Source organism: Meriones unguiculatus, assembly GCF_030254825.1.
Source record: "Meriones unguiculatus strain TT.TT164.6M chromosome Y unlocalized genomic scaffold, Bangor_MerUng_6.1 ChrY_unordered_Scaffold_23, whole genome shotgun sequence".
NCBI lineage: Eukaryota > Metazoa > Chordata > Mammalia > Rodentia > Muridae > Meriones > Meriones unguiculatus.
Genome location: NW_026843709.1, coordinates 34,446,179 through 34,468,772, shown reverse-complemented (window position 1 = coordinate 34,468,772; position 22,594 = coordinate 34,446,179). Strand labels below are relative to the sequence as shown.

Below are 22,594 nucleotides of genomic sequence, written 5' to 3'. Positions count from 1 at the left end.
ATTTCCTTTAGACAGGGGTCCTGGCAACTTAGAATGAGCACTCAAATGTCCTATAAAAAAGGGAAATATTTTTGTATCAAATTTTGAATTTGTAAAACTAAAATTGTAGCAGGAATTGTCTGAATTTGACCTGTATTCTATAACCAAGGCAAAAACTGAGCTACATATGCACTATCTGTAAAAATGTTCAAAGACTGCTTTTTAAAACTTTGAAACACAGCCAATAATGCAGATAACTCTGCTAGTTTCACAGAGGTGTTAGTCACTGGAAAATATATTGTTTTTTTCTTTTATAAGCATAGGCAGCAACACCAAATAATGAACCATCAGTAAATACCGTTAAAGTATCAACAATTGGGCTAACTTTTGTTTTAAAAGGAAAAACTATAGGTTGCCCCTAGAAAAACGTAATTAATTTTGTGTGTGTGTGTGTGTGCACAACTGTTTGGATTCTGTCATAATAAGCTTACATATGTTAAAATGCCATATTTATCTCATCTCTGACAAGTCTGAGGTCCAGCCTATTTGAGTTACTCTTTGTCTACCTTTATCATCTGCTCTAAACTTCATCCTATGAAACAGGATCTTGTTATCTCAGTTTTGGCATACTTTTTTTTTAAATATATGTTTTAGAACCAAATTTTACGTATATTTATATAGAAAAAATTTGTGGTTACCCATTTTAGATTTAACCTTAAAAAACAACCTAATCAAAGAGACTAGGTAAATCTCAATCTTCTACTCATCTACAATCTTTAACATGACTTTAAATATGCAATTTTTAAGCTAAAAATCAAAGCAAAACTTTTAATTAAACATAATTTATAAAGTGGCTAGCAAATCTTATTAATCCTATCATATTGTATTAAAACTTAACAGCAAAAAATTAAAGGACAAAAGTTTTATTTAACATTAAACAGAGAAATAAACTTAGCCTGTAGCCCTCAGCACAAATGGACTATTCTGGCCATACCAAATCTATAGCCAAGAAAGAAACAGCAATAAATCATTTTTTAGGTACTAGCAACAAGGCATATATTTTATAAAATAGTTAACAATGATATGAATACAACCCTGCATAATCCTGGCCTAACATGGAACTGTAGTCCTTTTTTCCCTGTAAAAGAGCATAAACAAACATTTTGCATTGAAGAATCTCCAGGCTTTTTAAATGAAGAACAACATATTTTATAGTTTTTTAAAGGATATATTGTAATTCCTTAAGGTTTGTTTAATTGGCCTTAACAGCATGGCTTGGTTCTACTTTGTAAACTTAATAAAATAAATACCAAGGTTTTTAATTTCCCCCAAAGTGTTAAGAAACTGTTTTAATTTTTTTGTTAGACTGCCCAAGGGTTACTCTTTTAAAATACCTGATAATTTTAAAAATATTTTATAGAATTTAACTCCAATGGTCCAGGACCATACTCAGAGGTGTTGCTTCAAATTGTCTCATGTCTAAAAATATCCAAGTCTACAGATAAACCTACACACAGAGAGAGATGCATAAGGAACATAGAAATCTGACATTGTCACCTTGGAGTAACCAGAATACCCAAGTACTGGAACTTGACCACCCCTACCAGACACAAATCCCACAGACTCCAAAAGGAGTGGAGCTCCTCATGGGTCCTCTCCACACACATAGATTCCAGAAGGATCAGAGGCCCGTGGCCCTTTCCACTGCTTCCAGATGGAAAAGAGACCCTAGTAGCCTTCTTATTGCACAGAATATAATCCCAATGACCCTCTCTCCTGTTCCCAAAAGGAGTAGAACCTTTATGCCCCCTTTTCTGGGAATTGGAGCATCCTCCAGATATCCTCGACTAGATTGGAAACTCCCCAATTTCCCAGACCTCACGAGCAAGGGAACAAACCAAAATCTGAAACCTAAACAAAAGCTGACAGACAAAAACAAAACAAAACAAAAAAAAAATAGAGACAAAGACAAAAAACAAACACAGTACCTGCTTTATAAACATTTAAATATTTTTTTTCAAACCTGTTTTTGTAATATTAAAACAAAGCATCCTCTTAGGAGTGAAACCATAAAGCACATTTATAATTTTAAAAGTGAAAACCAGACTTTAAAATTTACCAGTGCAAACAATCCAATTTATTATTATTATTATTTATTATCTTTATTATTATTATTTTGTAATTTTAATTTCTCTAATTCCCTTAATATATAAAATGGTTCCCTTTCTAATTGGACTTTCTCTTGGAGAACAGTAATACCATCCTGCAGTGGTCCCATATCTCCCTCCACATGGCAGGGAAAGCCACAGGGGCAGAGAGCACAGGAGGACAGTCTGATTTATGAGACTTGGCAGTTGCTTCCCCTGAGTCCATTTCATCTTCACTATCTAGATCTTAAATTATTTTCTGCTCTCAAATTACTCAAATCTGTGTGAGCTCCTTTATGAATATTTTCAATAACCTTAGAAGTCCTTTTTTCTGCCCATTTGGCTGCTTTAATTTCCCCAAGTAACTCTTTAGCTTGTGAGATTTCTTTTCACAAGTCTCCAGATTGATGGTACCTTCAACTGGGAACCCTGGACAAACTTCATTTACAAACTAAAGGGTATAAAGATGTTTCTTCCAATTCCTCATCTTTATTAGCATTGAATTTCTTATTAACATCTCCCTTATATATCTCTGTCCCATAATTTCACTGCCTGACTACCTTGTCTTCTCCTCTGGAATGGGTGGTCATCAGGAAGTACATTTTTCTTACACATCCAGAGCTCCAAAAACCAGCTTTTCCCATGTTGCCCCTCGTTTACAAGTTCCCTTGTTCTGGTGCCAACTGACCCATCCTTCGGGCTTGTCGAAAAGTTTTGTATGTGAGATTAATATTTACTAAAAGTTATCTTTAATAAAGCATGCTGTTAATCCTAAACAGCCGTATAAACAAATCACCACAAAGACACTGGGTTTATTTAGTTAACCTAGGTGGGAAATTGTTACTCCCTCCTAAACCTCCAAGCCCTCATAATTTCCTAACATTTAGATTTTACCCATTATATTTGCTTTTGGTGAAACATGTCCAGTCCATCTCCGCGTAGTTCCGAGATTTGTCCTCCAGCTCTCTCTCCTAGCTCTCTCACCCTTTTCTCCCACTCCTATCCTGCCCTCTGGCTCTTCCTCTCTTTCTTGTCCTCTGGCTCCTCCCTTTGTGCAACATTGTGGCTAGATGTTTTATTTTGGCCTGTTTATCACAATGCAATTTCCAAATTGAACCCAGAGACTGGGAGTGGGGGGAGAAATCAGCATTTGAATGAACAAGGGTAAAGTATATACATTTCAAAAGAATATTTTACCAAAATATCTCCCTTTAAGTCCAATAAAAGGCTGCTTTTCTTACAATACAATAATTATGAAATTATGAAAACTGTTAAGTAAAATCTACATGTGTAATGTCCAGTCCATGTGTATTTAGCAACTTAGGAGAAAGTTAGCTGATTATCCTATTTATCTTGACAACTTAAAAGTTTTATACCAAAATTAACTTTTATCCCTATTGGTATTGTTCTGCCCATTTTACAAACCCCAAAAGACCAGGAATAACTAGAGTCTGGTGTAAATACATGAGGTTCATTTTATTACAAATTACAAGCTGCAGCTTGGGCCCACATCCCCCACCATGGAAGAGGTGGGAGCCCAGAGACTCATGCTCAGGTTAGTTGTGTGATTTAAGGATTTTGGTCCATCCCAGCATGCCCAAGGCAGGTGTAATTTCTGCCTGGCAAGCATCTATTGGTCAAAATTTTACATTTTGAATTGATTGGCTATTGGAAGGCCCCCATACCATTAATGATCTGGTGTCCCTCCCTAGGAGGATGGGTCTGTTACCTAGCAACTGTATCTCTAGTGGGTGGGGAAAAATGCAGTAAGGCAGGTTCTTCCCCTTAGGGCATTCCTGGACCTCTCCACCCAGCTAGTTCAGGTCTTAAACTTTAATAATATCTGTGGATTTTTAATCTTTTGGTCTCTCAGGTATTACCTATATGAAAGGATTTCTTAACTTCTAAACAACTCAGGCTTGATTGTGGCACTATAACTATGTGGTCTTCAACCTCATCAGAGACTTGAGAAGGAAATAAAATTAGCTGTTAGAGTAAATACGTTACTCTATGCATGTTAGCAGCTTCCAAAAAATAAAAATTAACAGAGATGGTTTTCTGCCTGAACAGTGACTCATATAACTCTTTATAACATTGGAGCATCATCTTCAGCTTACAGGCTGAGAATATTTGACAGATGTATAAGTGAAGTTGTAACTATTTAGGACTTGCTTACCCTGTCTTGACAGAGTTTGACAGTCAACTTGTCCTGCATTTAAGCTTGCACTTTTTTGGCAGAATTTGTCTGTTGTGAAGCAAGTGTAATTTCTATACCCAAGTGGCTTTTTTGCCACATTTGTAGCCATCTCCATATGGAGGATTTTCGATGCTCATTATCTTATTTCAGGTAGTGGGGTTCAGGAAACGAGTTGTCTCATTATCAAAGAAACTTTAAAATAATAAAGACACTTTTAAATGCCAATGTCTGCAGGTCTCTGAAATTTCTAAAGACTACCTATCTTTATGTAATTGATCTATCTATTAAACCACATCTATCTGTTAAACATAGAATGTATACTCCTGTGATAAAATACACTAGTGTCTGACATGACTATGAGATGATTAACTAGCAATTAACTTGTATTACCTAATACCCTAACCATTTTTAATAGCAGTTTAGAAATATTGGAAGTAACCTTGAATTTGTATCAATATTCTAAAGCTTATACCAGTGTATCAAAAGTAGACTTAGTTTTTCATCAATGTACAAAATCCTTTACCAATGAGTTAAAAATAACCTTATTTGAGAATAACAAATAAAACCCTAAGTTGAGTAGATTCAATAATCTATCTTTTTTCTATTCCTTTAGGATATCCCTGTATATTCCTTGTTTCACTTTGAATAAGACCATTAATAATAAACATCTTCCAATGACAATAAAATTTTGTAGCCAGAGCAAACAACCAAAAACATACCCAACCCCCTCTAAGGAAAATTGGACACCATTCTCATGAATTTCTTCTAGCTGACAATTTGAACATGTAGAAATACTGTAGAGAGCCCAAATACAATTGGGAAAAATGGTTAATTAAAAAGCAATAACATTTGTGGTTTAATAACATTTGAAAGTTGAGAATTTTTAGGCTTAATAAACATTCTCTTTGGAACAGTCTAAAATGCTAGACCTATTAAGATTAGTAGCTTTCTTCAAAGTTCTTTTGAGAGCAGGCTTTGATGAGAAACAGCAATTGAAGCAGTTGAGGCAAGAATAGGCAGAAGCTGGATCATGCAAGATGCTGAAACAGATGTGACAATGTCTCAGCATGCTGAAGAATGTTTCTGTTAGGTTTGATCCAGTATCTCTTGTGTCCAGCTCTTTTGTTCTGCAAACATGTAATTTCTTACAAGCATTATAGAGTTCTAAAATTATGAATGTAAGAGTTGTATAGGATGAAACTAAACTGTAAGCCAATTTAATCGATATCAATTAAAAAGTTAACATAATACATTTTGAAGATATTATAGCCAAGGATTTATTTGCCAAGTATTGTTTTGCAATAGCCAAGTTTTGGCTGCAGACACATTTTTATGTCTCAGTCAATTTTAGAGTTGTTTCCATGTAAAGAGATTAGCAATATAAGTTACCATTTTTATTGTACATACAATCATTATCATGTTGAAATCAAAACAAGGTTGGATAGATCAAAATATCCTTTTGGGCTCTTGCATGCCTGTTGTATTAGGCCAAGTTGCAACCTATTTCCATAAAGAAGCCTCCCATTAGAGAGACAAGCTGGTTGCCTTGAGCAATAGAAAACACATGTTTTAAGTAAACTTTATATAAATTCCTTTTTAAATTCAGAATATAAGCATACCATAGTTATTTTGTACCTATTTTGATATATATATATATATATATATATATATATATATATATATATAGTAGCTATTTGTCTTATCCCATTTTTTATACAGAATGGGTAGTTATGCCTTTATAGCCAAACTTAATATTAACTCCCTCTTACCTTTAGCATTTAAGCATACACTTGTACCTGGGCTTTAGATTGATATTGGCAATTTTTTGGCTTGCCTGTTTTTTATACAAACTGGACAGTTATGCCTTTATAGCTGAACTTTATATAAACTCTGTTAGCATTAGCATATAAACTCTATTACCCTTCGTGTTAATTATATCCTAGGCATCTTATACCTGGATTTTATATTTGTTTTGGCTACTGTCTGGCTTGCCCTCTTTTTGATATGGGATGGACAGTTTTGTTTTTTAAACATATGAATATAATTTTTGAATTTTTAAGACTAAACTAGGTTGGCATGTACTTTGCCATTTTTAAGCATCTTGTGTCTTTTTTACATAGGCATAATGAACTTTATTCCCCATGAAAATATTTCATGTTTAAAAGCATACGGCAGTTTCCATATCAGTGTGACATTATCTGTCTTTATGTAAACCTAAAAATGATGTGAATCCCACATTTAGGTCAGTGAGGACATAATATCTATCATTAAGAAAAAAGAATTTACATGGTAACCTTAGGAAAACTTTGTCATTTTGAATCTCAGAGTTATGCAAATAGCTAAACAGCAGGAGTTTAGCTTTTATTATGTAAATAATAAAATCCTGGCTTTTATTATGTAAATAAGATTAATCCTGAACTCAGAGATCTGCATATTTTTTTTACATTGTTGTTTTTTATTAATTACATTATATTCACTTTATATTCCCCCATATGCCCCTTCTTCCTCCCCTGCTGATCCCACCCTTTCTCCCTAACTTCACTGATAGGAGAGGTCCTCCTCTCCTTCCTTCTGATCTTAGTCTATCAGATCTCATGAGGAATGGCTGCATTGTCATCTACTGTGGCCTGGTAGGGCTGCTCTCCCCTCAGGGGGAGGTGATCAAAGAGCAGGCCAATTAGATTATGTCAGAGACAGTTCCTCTTCCCATTACTATGTAACCCACTTGGACTCTGAACTGCCATGGGCTAAATCTGTACAGGGGTTCTAGGTTATCTCCATGCATGGCACATGGTTGGAGTATGAATCTCTGGGAAGATGCCTGTGTTCACATTTTCTGGTTCATTTGCTCTCCTTGTGGAGTTCCTGGCCTCTCCAGATCTTACTATTTCCCATTTCTTTCATTACATTCCATGCACTTTACCCAGCAGTTGGCCATAAGTTTCAGCTTCTGATTTGATAGTCTGTAGGGCAGAGCCTTTCTGAGGCCCTCTGTGGCAGGTTCCTAACTTATTTTCTGCTATTTCTGATGTCCATCCTCTTTGAGTTTTGGGACAGGGATGGAGCATTTTAGTCAGGGTACTCCCTCTTAGTTAGTTTCTTTAGGTGTACAGATTTTAGTAGGTTTATTCTTTATTATATGTCTATATGAGTGAGTATATACTCTGTGTTTCTGCTTCTGGGAGTGCTCACTCTGGATAATCTTTTCAGTTCCCACCATTACCTTAAAATTTCATGATTTCCTTATTTTTCATTGCTGAGTAATATTCCATTGTGTAGATGTACCACAATTTCTGTATCCATTTTCAGTTGAGGGGCATCTGGGCTCTTTCCAGCTTGCTGTTACAAATAAAGCTGCTACAAACATGGTTGGCGAAATGTCCTTATAGTGTACTTGAACCTCTTTTGGATACATGCCTCGGAGTGGTATGGCTGGATCTTGAGGAAGCATTATTCTTGGTTGTCTGAGAAAGCACCAGATTGATTTTCAAAGTGGTTTTACAATTTTATATTCCCACCAGTAGTAGAGGAGGCTTTCCCTTTCTCCACAGCCTCTCCAGTGTGATTTTTTTATCTTGGTCATTCTGATGGGTGTAAGGTGAAATCTCAGAGTAATTTTGATTTGCATTTCCCTAATGGCTAATGATGTTGAGCATTTCTTTAAGTGTTTCTTTGCCATTTGATATTCCTGGACAAAGAACTCTCTGTTTAGTTCTGTTCCCATATTTTAATAGGATTACTTGGTTTGCTGCTTTTTGGGTTCTTTAGTTTTTTATATATACTGGATATTAGCCCTCTGTCAGATAAAGGGTTGGTGAAGATTCTTTCCTACTCTGTAGGCAGTAGTTTTGTTTTGATGATGGTGTCCTTTGCTTTACAGAAGCTTTTCAGTTTCATGAGGTCCCATTCATTGATTGTTGCTCTTAGAGCCTGTGCTGTTGGTGTTCTCTTCAGGAAGTTGTCTCCTGTGCCAATGAGTTCAATTCTCTTCCCCACTTTTTCTTTTAACTGATTTAGTGTATCTGGGTTTACTTTGTATTGGAAATAAAGGCATGTAACTTCACCAACTTGTTCAGATATTTATATATAATTTTTCAAATCAGTATCATTTTAACTTAAACCTTTTAAATGAAAATCAAAGAGACCAGAAAATTTTAAGTTTGGGGTTTATTTTACTTTTTATTAATTACACTTTATTCACTTTGCCTCCCCCTAAACTCCTCACTCCTCCCCTCCCAATCCCACCTTTCTACTCCAATCTTTGTGCATGCTACTCCTCAAAGTCACTGAGAGGAGACATCTTCTCTCTTTCCTTCTGAACCTAATCTATCAGATCTCAAAAGGAGTGGCTCCATTATCATCTTCTGTTGTCTGGTAAGGCTGCTTCTGCCTCAGGAGAAGATGATCAAAGATCATTCTAACCAGTTCATGTCAGAGGCAGTCCATATTTTCAATTCTCTAGAATCTACTTGGACACTTAACTGCCATGGACTACATCTCCATGAGTGTTACTTGTTTGTAGTATAGACCTCAGGAATGAACCTTGTGCTCCAATTTTTTGTTCTGTTGCTTATCTGTGTAGGTCTAGAGATTTTATTAGGTTTATCTTACAATTTGTCTATATGAGTGAATATATACCTTGTGTGTCTTTCCTGCTTCTAGGATAGCTCACTTAGGATGATCCTTTATAGTTTCCACCATTTACCTGCAAATTTCATGATTTCTTTGTTTGTTTGTTTTTTTTTATAGCTGAGTAATATTCCATTGTTCAGATATATCACAATTTCTGTATCCATTCTCAGTTGAGGGGCATCTGTATTGATTCCGGGTCTTGCTATTACAAATAAAGCTGCTACAAACATGTCTGAGTAAATATCTTTATTTTGTACTTGAGTCCCATTTTGATATATGCCTAGGTTGTGTTATTGTGTTGTGCCTAGTTGTCTTAAAAAGCACCAGATTGATTTCCAGAGTGGTTGTACAAGTTTATATTTCCTCCAACAGTGGAGAAGGGTTACCCTTTGTCCACAACCTCTCCAATAGCAATACTTTGACTTCTTCCTTTTCAATTTGTATCCCATTAATCTCCTTCAATTTTCTTATTGCTCTAGCAAGGACGTCTAGAACTATGTTGAAGAGATATGGAGTGAGTGGGCAGCCTTGTCCCAGATTTCAATGGGATTGCCTTAAGTTTCTCTGTGTTTAGTTTGATGATGGCTTATAGGATTGCTATATATTGCATAGGGGATTTTGTCAAATGCTTTTTCAGCATCTGAAGAGATTATCATGTTTTTTTTTTTTTTCTTTCAATTTGTTAATATGGTCGATCACATTGATGAATTTCCTCATATTGAACCACCCCTGCAGACTTGTGATGAAGTCTACTTGGTTATTGTGGATGATATCTTTGATATGTTCTTGTATTTATTTTGCAACTATTTATTTATTTATTTATTTATTTATTTATTTATTTATTTTGTATTTTTACATCAATGATCATAAGGGCAGTTGGCCTGAAATTCTCTTTTCTTGTTGAGTCTTTGTGAGGTTTAGGTACCAAGGTGACTATGGCTTCATAGAATGAGTTTGGTAGTGTTCCTTCTGTTTCTATTTTGTGGAATTCTTTGAAGAGAACTAGAGATAGCTCTTCTTTGATGGTCTGGTAGAATTCTGTGCTGAATCTATCTAGTCCTAGGCTGTTTTGCATAGAAAATTTTGATGACTGCTTCTACTTCCTTAGGAGATATAGGACTATTTAATTGATTTACCTGGTCTTGATTCAGCTTTTGTAAGTGGAATTGATCAAGAAAATTGTCCATTTCTTTTAGAATTTCAAATTTGTGGGATACAGACTTTTGAAGTAAGTCCTAATGATTGTTAGGATTTCCTTGGTGTCTGATGTCATGTCACCGTTTTTTCAGTTATGATTTTGTTGATTTGCCTCTCTGCCTTTTAGGTAGTTTGGCTCAGGGTTTTCTGTCTTGTTGATTTTCTCAAAAGACCAGCTCTTGGTTTCATTGATTCTTTGAATTGTTTTATTTGTTTCTAATTTATTGATTTCAAAGATGAGTTTGGTAATTTCCCGCCATCTACTCCTTTTTGGTGTTTCTGCTTCTTCTTCTTCTTCTTCTTCTTCTTCTTCTTCTTCTTCTTCTTCTTCTTCTTCTTCTTCTTCTTCTTCTTCTTCTTCTTTTTTTCTAGGGTTTGGAGATCAGCCATTAAGTTGCTTGAATGAGATGTCTCGAATTACTTCTTAAAGGCACTTGATACTATGAACTTTCCTCTTAGGACTGCTTTCATTGTTTCCCATAAGTTTGGATACGTTGTGCCTTCTTATTCATTGAATTCTAGGAAGATTTTAATTTCATTATTTCTTCCCAGAGGCAGCTGTCATTTTGTAGCAAGTTGTTCAGTTTCCATGTCTTTGTAGGCTTTTTGCTATTTCTGTTGATGTTGAGGTGCAGCTTTATTCCATGGTGGTCAAATAAGATACAAGGGATTATTTCAATCTTTTTGTATCTGTTGATGCTCGCATTGTGACCAACTATATGGTCTATTTTGGAGAATGTTCCATGAGATGCTAAGAAAAAGGTAAATTCTTCTGTCATTGGGTGTATTGTTCTGTAAATGCCTGTTAGGTCCATTTGATTTATGACCTCTGTAAGAGACATTGTTTCGTTGCTTAATTTCTGTTTTGTTGACCTGTGTTTTTTTTGATGGTGGGGGGTTAAGATCTCCCACTATTATTGTGTGGGGACATATGTGTGGTTTAAGTTTTATCAATGTTTCTTTTACATATGTGGGTGCCCTTGTATTTGGGGCATAGATGTTCAGAACTGTGATTTCTTCATGGTGATAGTGAAATTTTCCCTTGATGAATATATAAGTGTCCTTGTCTATCTCTTTTTTATTAATTTTTGTTAAAAGTCTATTTTCTCAGATATTAGAAAGGCTACTCCTGCTTGCTTCTTGGGTCCATTTGCTTGGAAAGCCATCTTCCAGCCCTTTACACTCAGGTAATTTTTATCTTTGTAACTTAAATGTGTTTCTCTATGCAACAATTTCTAGGTCTTGTTTATGCATCCATTCTGTTAGTCTGGGTCTTTTTATTAGAGAATTGAGTCCACTGATGTTGAGAGAGACTAATGACCAGTGTCTCTTAGATCCTTCAATTTTGATGTTGGCTGTGGTAATAAGTTTGTGTGCTTCGTTGGTTCTTGCTTTACTGTAGTAAGGTTAATTTTTTTCCAATGTTTTCTTGAAAGTAGCTAGTTTTCTTGGGTTGTATTTTTTCTTCTAGTATATTCTCTAACAATGTATTTTTGTGTAAGTATTGTTGCAATTTGTTTCTGTCATTGAATAGCTTGTTTTTTCCATCTATGAATGGTGAGTTTTGCTGGGTATAGTAGTATGGGCTGACATCTGTGTTCTCTTAGGGTTTGTGTGATATTAGTCCAGGCCCTTCTGGTTATCATAGTCTTTGTTGAGAAGTCAGGTGTGATTCTCATGGGTTTGCCATTATACTTGGCCTTTTTCTCTTGCATATTTTAGTTTTTTTTCTTTTTTTTTGTGAATTTACTCTTTTTTTTATTAGGTTGCATGAGGTTTTCTGGACTAATTTTTTGGGTGTCCTGTAGATCTCTTCTATTCTTATTGGCCTCTCCTTTAAGTTGGAGAAATTTTCTTCAATGATTTTGTTAAAAATATTTTCTGGGCCTTGGAGGAGGGAATCTTAGTTTTCCTCTATGCCTCTTATTCTTAGGGTTTGTCAGTTTATTTTGTCTTGAATTTCTTGGATTGTCTGTGTCAGGAATTTTTTTATATTTAACATTTTCTTTTAAAGATACTTTGATTTCTTCCATTTTATCTTTCACACCTGAGATTCTTTCTTCCATCTCTTGTAGACTATTGTATATGCTTACCTTTGTAGTTCCTGTTTTCTTCACTGAGTATTTCTCTCCACAATTTCTTCTTAGTTTTTTCTTTAATTTCTCCAACAAAAATATGGAACGCTACATGAATTTTCATGTCATCCATAAGCAGGGGCCATGCTAATCTTCTCTGTATCGTTCCAATTTTAATATATTTGCTGCCTAAGTGATTATCACATATTTCTTTCAAATGGTCATTAATAAAGTCGCATGTACTTGACTTCCGAGTTTCACATTATCAGAGATTCAATTATTAATTGTTAAATGCACAGATATGTCCTCAGTCAGTGACTTATTTTCTGTAAAAATACTCCCTGAGCAAGACAAACTTTTGAAGAAAAAATGTATAATTGGGACATTGCTTGTATTTTTTTTTCAATGCAGTTTATTCAGGAACCTTGAACAATCATCTGACCCTGGGGAAAGCCAGCCCACAGCTTAAATAGCCTCTGGGTAGCCAACCCCAGCGTGCCTCGTGGGCAATGCAGATAGGTCCACATACATGGAAGCAAGCCAGATCCTCAGCCTTAGCCAAATGTGGAATTGTTCGTGACAGAGAGCACTCACCATCGGGAAGGTGGAAGGTGGCAACCAGCTCCATCTTTAAGGCACAACATTCCGCAGCTCTCTACAGTATCCCCCTGTTTGTTTTGGACGCATCAGGCAAGAGTAGAGGTCTGATCTAAAGAGACCATCCATGCTGTCAAGTCAGCATGCAGTCATCTTTTTGTAGTCCTTCATCAAAACTGAGAGCTTTTCATACTGAACCACAAGCAGCAGCCAGAGAGGAGACTGAAAGAGAAAGAGAGGTAGAGAGACATATTCAGAAATAGACAGACAGAGGCCATCAGATACAAAGATATAAAGTGACAGAGACCTAGAGACAGATACCATTCTGTATGGTCCCTTTCATTGGCATATCAAGCTCAAAGCACACCCTCCTATAATATAAATCCAAAAGGAATTATGTCTTTTTAATATTTTTATTTTAATTTCTATTAATTACACTTTATTCACTTTGTTTTCCTCCATAAAACCCCACATACTGCTAAAGCCACCTTCTGTCCCCATCTTCCACAAATGCCCTCTACAAGTCCACTGAAAGGGGAGGGCTTCCTCTCCTTCCTCTGATCCTTGTCTATCAGGTCTCATCGGGAGTGGCTGTATTTTCTTTTTCTGTGACCTAGTAAGGCTGCTCCCACATAAGGGTGAGGTGATTAAAGAACAGCCCAATCAGTTCATTTCAGAGGCAGTCCCATCATTATGGAACCCACATGGACACTGAACTGCCATGGGCTACATCTATATAGGGATTCTAGAATGTTCCTTATATGGTACTTGGTTGGAATATGAGTTTCAGGATAGACCTCTGTGCTCAGAATTTGGTTTTGTTGATCTCCTTTTGGAGCTCCCTGGCCTCTCCAGATCTTATTATTTCCCACTTCTTTCATTAGATTCCATGCACTCTGCCCAGCAGTTGGCCATATGTTTCAGCATCTGCATTGATAGTTTGCAGGGCAGAGTCTTTCAGAGGCCCTCTGTGGCAGGCTCCTAAGTTGTTCCCTGTTTTCTGCTACTTCTGATGTCCATCCCCATTGCCTTTTGGGACAGGGATTGAGCATTTTTGCCAGACTCCTCCCTCTTGATTAGTTTTCTTTTGGTGTACAGATTATAGTAGATTTACACTATGTTATATGTACATGAGTGAGTATATACCGTGTGTGTCTTTCTGCTTCTGGGATAGCTCACTCAGGATGATCCTTTCCAGTTCCCACCATTGACCTGCAAAATTTATATTTTCCTTGTTTTTTGTTTATTTTTTTATTTTTGAGTTATATTCCATTGTTTTAGATGTACCACAGTTTCTGTATCCATTTTACTTGGGGAAGGGTATCTGGGTTGTTTCAATTGTCTGGCTATTACAAATAAAGCTGCTACAAATGTGGTTGGGTAAATGTTCTTATTGTGTACTTGAGCTTCTTTTGGATATATGCCTAGGAGTGGTATAGCTAGATCTTGAGGAAGCATCATTCCTAGTTGTCTGAGTAAGTGCCATATTGATTTCCTGAGTGGTTGTACAATTCTACATTCCTGCCAGCAGGGAGAAAAGTTCCATTTTCTCCACAGTCTCTGTAGCATGTGCTGTCACTTGAGATTTTGATCGAGGCCATTCTTGTAAGGTGTAATCTTACATAGTTGTAAAGTGAAATCTCAGGGATGTTTTGATTTGCATTTTCCTAATGGCAAATGACATTGCCCATTTCTTTCAGTGTTTCTCTGCCATTCGATATTTCCATATTGAGAATTCTCTGTTTAGCTCTGTTCCCCATTTTTTAATTGACTTCCTTGATTTGTTGCTTTTCAATTTCCTTAGCTCTTTATTGATACTGGATATTAGCCTCTGTCACATAAAGGGTTTATGAAGAGTTTCAATCTGTATGTATTTGTTTCTTTTGTCCTTTGCTTTACAGAAGTTTTTCAGTTTCATGAGGTCCCATTTACTGATTGTTGCTCTTGAGCCTATGCTGTTGCTGTTCTGTTCAGGAAGTTGTCTCCTGTGCCAATAAATTAAAAGGCTATTTCCCACTTTTTCTTCAAATCGAATGTTGAGGTCTTTGATCCACTTGGACTTTAGTTTTGTGGAGGTGATAATTATGGATCTCTTTGCATTTTCCACATGTAGACAACCAGTTAGACCAGCACCATTTGTTGAAGATGCTATCTTTTTTCCATTGTATGGTTTTGGAATCTTTGTCAAAAATCAGGTATCCATAAGTTTATTTGTTTCTGGATCATTTGTTCAGTTCCATTGATCTACCATTTTGTTTCTATGTCAGTACAATACAGTGTTTATTACAGTTGCTCTATAGTATAGCTTGCCATCAGGGATGGAGATACCTCCAGAAGATCTTTTACTGGTATGAAGTATTTTAGCAATTTTGTTTTTTTTTTCCCTTTTTTTCCCTTTTTCCATATGAAGTGGAGATTTTTTTCTTTTAATTTCTGTAAAAAATTCTCTTGGTAATTTGATGGGAATTGTATTGAATATATAGATTGCTTTTCATAAGATGGCCATTTTTCATTTTTATTTTTTTATTTTATTTTTCTTTATTAATTACACTTTACTCACTTTGTATCTCTCCGTGGTTCCCTTCCTCTTTCTGTCCCAATCCCTCCCTTCCTCCACACTCTGCATGTATTCTCCTCCGCAAGTCCACTGATAGGGGAGGACTTCTTTTCCTTCTTTTTGATCCTAGTCAATTAGGTCTCATCAGGAGTGGCTGCCTTGTCATCTTCTGTGCCATGTAATGCTGCTTCCCCCTCAGGGGGAGGTAATTAAAGAGCAGGCCAATCAGTTCATGTAAGAGACAGTCTCTGTTCCTATCACAATAGAACCCACTTGGATACTGAACTGCCATGGGCTACATCTGTGCAGGGGTCTTAGGTTATATGCATGCATAGTGCTTGGTTGGAATAGCAGTCTCACGAAGACCTCTGGGATCAGATTTTTTTGGGTTTGTTGCTCTCCTTATGGAGTTCCTGTCCTCTCCAGATCTCAGTGTTTCCCACTTCTTTCTTAAGATTCCCTACACTCTGCCCAAAGGTTGCCCATAAGTCTCAGTATCTACATTGATAGTCTGCAGGGCAGAGCTTTGCAGAGGTACTCTGTGTCAGGCTTCTGACTTGTTCCCTCTTTTCTCCTTCTTCTGATGTCCATCCTCTTTGTCTTTCTGGATAGGAATTGAGCATTTTAGCAAGAGTCCTTTCTCTTGATTAGTTTCTTTAGGTGTACAGATTTTAGCAGGTTTATCCTATACTATATGTCTATATGAGTGAATATATACCATGTACATCTTTCTGCTTTTGGGATAGCTCACTCAGGATGATCTTTTCCATATCCCACTATTTACCTGCAAATTTCATAATTTCCTTGTTTTTTATTGCTGAGTAATATTCCATTGTGTAGATTAAGCACAAGTTGTGCATCCATTCCTTCAATGAGGGGCATCTGGGCTGTTTCCAGCTTCAGGCTATTACAAATAAGGCTGCTACAAACACGGTTGAGTAAGTGTCCTTATTGTGTACTTGAGAATCTTTTGGATAAATGCCTAGGAATGGTATAGCTAGATCTTCAGGAAGCGCTATTCCTAGTTGTCTGAGAAAGTGCCAGATTGCTTTCCAGAGTCGTTATACAAGATTACATTCTCACCAGCAATGGAGGAGGGTTCCCCTTTCTCCACAACCTCTCCAGCATGTGCTGTCTCTTGAGTTTTTTATCTTAGCCATTCTGATGGGTGTAAGGTGAAATCTTAGGGTTGTTTCTTCCATTTCCCTGATGGCTAATGAGGTTGAGCATATCTTTGGGTGTTTTTATGCCATTCGATATTCCTCTGCAGAGAATTCTCTATTTATCTCTGTACCCCATTTTTTAATTGGATTACTTGATGTTTTGCAGTTTAACTTCTTTAGTTCTTTATATATACTGGATATATATGCTGGTTAGGAGGCTGACTTTAGTAGATAATATATTATCTTTTGTTTTTGCAATTTCTTTTTCAGCTCTTTTATCTTTTGTACACAGGAGGGCTACTATTTTTTTTAGTTAATTTTGTATCCAGTCACTGTGCCAAATTTTATGAGCTTTAGGAGTTCCAATGTAGAATATTAAGGGGTCAGTCATGTATATTATGATATCATAATATAATGAAAACATTATACCATTGTGATGTCATAACACCATTGTGAAATCATAAAATCATTGGGATGTCATGATACTAAATTGATGTAATAATATCATGGTGATGTCAAAATAACATTACGATGTCATAAAATATTTTTAACATCATATCATTTTGATGCCATAATAGCACTGAGATTTCATGACAACAATATGATGTCATTATGATTGGGATGTCATAATAAAATTGTGATGTCATAATACCAATGTGATGTCATCATACCATTGTGGTGTGATACTATTGTGATATCATAATACTATTTTGATGCCATCATTGCATCGTCATATTATAATAGCCTGGTGATATCATAATACCATTGTGATGTCATGAGAGCATTGTGATATCATCATAGCATTATGGTGTGGTAATACCCTTTGATATCATAATAGCACTGTGATATCATCAAAGCATTGTAATAACATAATACAAGTGAGATGTCATAATAATGTTGTGATGTTGTAATAGCATTATGATATCATAATATCAATGTGATTTCATAATAGAATTGTGATCTCATAATTCTATTGTGAAGTCACAATAGGGTATGAGTTAATAATACCATTGTTCATATTCTCAGTGCCAAAGCCATTAAAGAAAACAGAGTTCATCCTTAATACACCATTTCACCACCCTTAAGAAGAAATCAGTCCTGAAGAGCTCTATACTTCATCCCCTTAATCACAGTTTTACTTATGTATTTATTTATTATGATGTGTTCACTTTGTATCTCTTCTGCTGTCCTCTCCTTCTCCTTCCAGTCCCACACAGCCTCCTCCATGTACAGCTATGCCATTTCTGTAGTTCCCTGATAAGAGAGGTCCTCCTCCCCCTTCTATCTGACACTAGCTTATCAGGTATCACCAAGGCTGGCTGCATCATCCATTTGCCTGAAATATCTTGATGTCAGTCTCTTTGCTGAATACTTTGAAATATTCAACCTTTTCACCAAAGAAGATTGTTAGTCCTGTTCTTTATAACTTGGAAGTTGCTGGGACTATAATCATTGTATTGAATGACAAACTATCAGGATAACTATGTTCTTTTAGCCTAGAAGTCCCTCCAACATCTTTCACTTCCTGGTGATTTGAATTGCATTGTCCTCTTGAAGCTCTCTATTTATATATAAAATCCTGAGGGATGGAACAAAATGTATGTGAAGCATTAGGAGTTATGGTCACCCTACATAATATAGTTCCTATTGAGGTTACATTATAGGAGGGTGTGCTTTGAGGTTGATGTTCCAATGAAAGTGACCAGACAGAATGGATTCTCTCTCTCTCAGTCTCTCAGTATTTGTCACTTTAACCTTTGTTTCTATTGGTGTTGTTATCTCTATTTCTAAATTTTCTCTCTAGCTCTATCTCTCTTCTCTCTATCAGTCTCCCTCTCTCTTCATTGTCCCATGTGGTTTAATATGAAAATCTCTCAGTTCTTCTTAAGTTCTACAATAAGACGATTGCTTGCTGACAGGACATCATGGGTGGTCTCTGTTAAAAAAGAAGCAATGTCCGAATTAAAAGCTTTTTGTTCAAGAGTTTCATTGCTCAGGGAGTATTTTCCCAGTAAGTAATTCACTGAGGACACATCTGTTTATTTAATAAATAATAATGGAATCTGTGATAATGTGTAACTCACATGTCAAGGGAACTTGACTTTATTACTGACCACTTGAAAGAAATATGTTTCAATATTCCTGAATTAAGTGTCTTGGACATAGTAATTGTCATCTCTGGGTGGTCTGCTTTCAGCTGCTCAGATTGAGGCATGTAGGGCTTCTCAGCCTTTCTCTCAAGCAGGCCATCCATTTGGGCCTTTTATTAATTGGCTCCTGAAACTTTTACTGGATCTCACCTTCTTCATGACATCATTATCTCTCTGAGCCAAACAGCAGGTGATAGAAGATTGAGGTTTCCATGGAGTGGAGTAAACAAACTTTCACCAGTGTCCAGGACCTTTGATCCTGTTCACACGACTTTTTCTTGTGAAACCCAATAAGCCTTTATCTGATCCTTTTTTCCAGATCCCACACCTTTACTCCTGTTAACCTCTGTGACAATGTCAGGTAGGAAATGAATCTTTAATAAAATATTTTTATTAAAGTGATATGGGATTAAGGTGAATATATGAAATGAATGTCAAGGTGGTCTCATAATGTGGTCTTGAATCCAAAATTTTCTAGGTTGTGACTTAGAACTGAGCAGTTACTCATGTACTCAATAAATGTGCCTTCACATTCTTGGTGATATTATAGGCTAGCCAGAATTAGGGTTTCCTGGGATATTGAGTCTTTAAAAGTAGGGACAAAGAAAAATAAAAGAAAAAAATACTTAAATTCAAAAATTTTTACCTGAATTACTGGCTTGTGTTTCATTTTTTAAGAAACATCGTTAATTTTAGTTTAGGATTAGGACAGAATTTCTAAAATAGCCCAATATATGTTTCTATCTTTTTGTATTCTGTGTGTAGATAAAACTAATTAGCAGTTAATACTGGGTCACCAATAGTGCATTAGTGTCTCATGAAGGAGAGAAATAAAAGCATTTCCCTTTGTAGTCATTAAAAAAAAAAGAGCAGGTGAAACAGAAGAAAACCAGAGATTCATTTGGCTGAAATAAAGAAAGATCTGTGAGTGTAAAAGGAGAGATAACAGGCAATAAACTCTTTAACAGACTGTGCTTTTCCACACTAGTTTTTCTATCCCTCTATGAACAGGTTTGCATGGGTGACCTGGCTGTATTGGCAGCTGTATCCTACTCAGGGGTCAGTGAGGAACCATGCTGGTACTGGGATTTAAAGTTCAAACTTGGCCTTCAGGACAGAGAAATGTGTACATGTTATATGTCTAGAACAGAAGAGCAAGTGTGTTTCTTGCTGATTTCCTCAAGACAAACATGTAAACGTAGTGTTAGTGCCAGGACTGCTTGATCAGAGGTGCCACCTGAGCTCATCATGTCTGAGGTAGCTGGGTAACCACTAGTTGATGTCTAGGATTCTCTGCTACATAATGAAATCCTGGAAAGCATGCCTTACAAAGTCAAACTCTGTCCTCCATTAGTGGAATCTTTTCTCCATATTAAAAGTCATTGTAAAAGTTGTCAACGTATTATTCTTTTGATTTTGTGGGAATTTTATATAATATACATTACACTCATTTTCTATTGCTCCCAGGTTCAAATTCTTACCCATGTATCACACTATTTTTTTTCCTTTAAAATACATCAATAGAAATATGTGTTATTCATCTATTCATTGGAACATGATCAGAGTCTCAGTGCCATGTCCCTTAAAGAAAACTGAGTTCATCCTTTCTGTACCCTGGTACCACCCCAAGAAGAAAACATCAGTCCTGTAGAGCCCTATACTTCATCACCTTTATCACAGTTTTTCTTACATATTTACTTATTACAATTGGTTCATTTTGTATCTCCTCTATTGCCTACTCCCCTTCTCCTTCCAGTCCTACCCAGCCACCTTCTACTACCCCTGTGCTTTTCTGTAGTTCCCTGATAGAGGAGACCCTCCTTCTCCTTCTATCTGAACTGAGCTTATCACATCTCATCATGGCTGGCTGCATCATCTTCCTCTGTGGCCTGAATCTCCATGGCATTTTTCTCTATGTGTCTTCAGTTCCATCTATTTATGACATATTTCCTGCCTCCTCTCCTGCAGGCTGCCCAGAGCTCTGAGAGAAGGGAGAATTTCATAGGGAAATTCCATTCAGATCTGGGTGTTTTAAGGTCTCTCTCTCTGCATGATATCTAACTGTGGGTCTCTGTACGCAATCCCATTTCATGCAGAAGGAAGCATCTCTGTGGATCCAATAACATGTCACTCATCTATCGCTTGAGGGCAGGGAGCAACATATTTTAATAACAACAGCCTGGGTTCCTTGAAAATTTTCATGGAATGTCCTGGCCCAACAACTCAATTCACTACCACACAATTTCCCTTGTGGAACAGTGGTTTGATCACAATAGATTGCCTTTTGGAAGTTAATCCCCAATATTAGGAGACCTCCTAATAAGTGAATACATACCATATTTGTCTTTCTGCACTTTAGTTACTTCACCCAGGATGATTTTTCCTAGTTCCATCAATTTGCCTCAAAGTGTTCATGATGTCATTTTCTTAGCTGAATAATACCCCATTATGGAAATAATCCACATTCTCCCCAAAGGAGATTGTCAGTCCTGATCTTTAGACTTGGAAGTTGATGAGACTTTAGTCTTTTTAATGAATGAAAAAAAATATGAAGATAAGTATGTTCTTTTAGTCTAGAAGTCCATCTTCTTCCACTTCCTGGTAATTTGAATTGCAATGTCCCTTTGATGCTCTCTATTTACATGTGGAGTCCCCAGTGAGGAAATGTCTTGTATAGATTAGGAGTGATGATCTTGTTGGATAATATCATTCCTGTTGGAGTTATAATATATGAGGGTGTGCTTTGAGGTTGATATGCTAAGCAAAGTTACAGACAGAATGAAATCTCTGTCTCTTAGTTTCTGTCACTTTATATATTTGTTTATGTAAGTCTTGGTCCCTCTATCTTAATCTGTTTCTCTAGCTCTTTCTCTCTCATTCTTTCTCTCTCTGTCTACCTCTCTCTGCCTGCCACTTTGGTACAATATGAAAAGCTCTCAGTTCTCCTGAAGTACTACAACATGATGACTGCTTGCAGAAGTATTCCTAGATGGTCTCTATAAAAATATAAAAAAGGTCCCAATTAAACACTTTGTGTTCAAGGATTTACCATTGTCAGGGAGCATTTCCCTACAAAGTAATTCACTGACTGAGGACATATCTGTACATTAAACAAATAATAATGGAATCTGTGATAATGTGAAATTAACATGTCAAAGACACATGACTTTAATAATGACCACTTTAAATATGTGACAAATTTCCTTGTAATGACTGGCTCCTGAATCTCTAACTGGCTTTCACCTGTTTCATGACATCATTCTCCCTCTCAGCCAATCAGCACCTGAGGGAATATTGAGGTATCCATGGTGATGAGTAATCAAACTTTCCTCAGTGTCCAGAATATTTAATCCTGACACACTTGACTTTTTCTTGTGAAACCCAAAAATCCTTTATCTCATCTCTATCCAATCATACACCTTTATTCCTGTTTACCTCTGTGACATTCTCAGGTAGGAAATGAAACTTAAATGTTTATTTAATTGGAAGGCTTCCTAAGTAGGAAAGTTTCAAAATGAAGTGGGATTAAGAGGAATGTACAAATGACAATGTGGTCTCTTACTGTGGTCTTTGATCTGAAATTTTGTAGGTTGTGACTTAGAACTGAGCAGTTACTGTTGTATTCACTAAGTGTACCTTCACATCTTATTGATATGATAGGCTGACAGGGCCTAGGTTTTCCTGCTGTAGAGTCCTTAGGAGCAGTGAAAACAGTAGGAAACCAGACAATTCCTGGGACTGGTTTGGCTGAAACAGAGTAAGATGATTGAGTGTAAAAGCAGAACTGAGGGGCAATAAACACTTTACAGCTGTGGCTGTATGACACTAGGTTTGGCAACCATCAATGAAAGGATAACCTTGACTGCTCTGTCCATTTCAGCAGCTATGTCCTACTCTGAG

The 22,594-nt window shown here is 36.4% G+C and overlaps 1 non-coding gene across 1 annotated transcript; it reads right to left on the bottom strand.

Annotated features, from left to right (window-relative positions):
• Nucleotides 1-12,321: 12,321 nt before the first annotated feature.
• LOC132651661 (U6 spliceosomal RNA) lies at nucleotides 12,322-12,424 on the bottom strand. The gene has a single exon (XR_009589245.1). It is a non-coding gene; the product is annotated as a U6 spliceosomal RNA (small nuclear RNA).
• Between the last annotated feature and the right edge of the window lie 10,170 nt (nucleotides 12,425-22,594).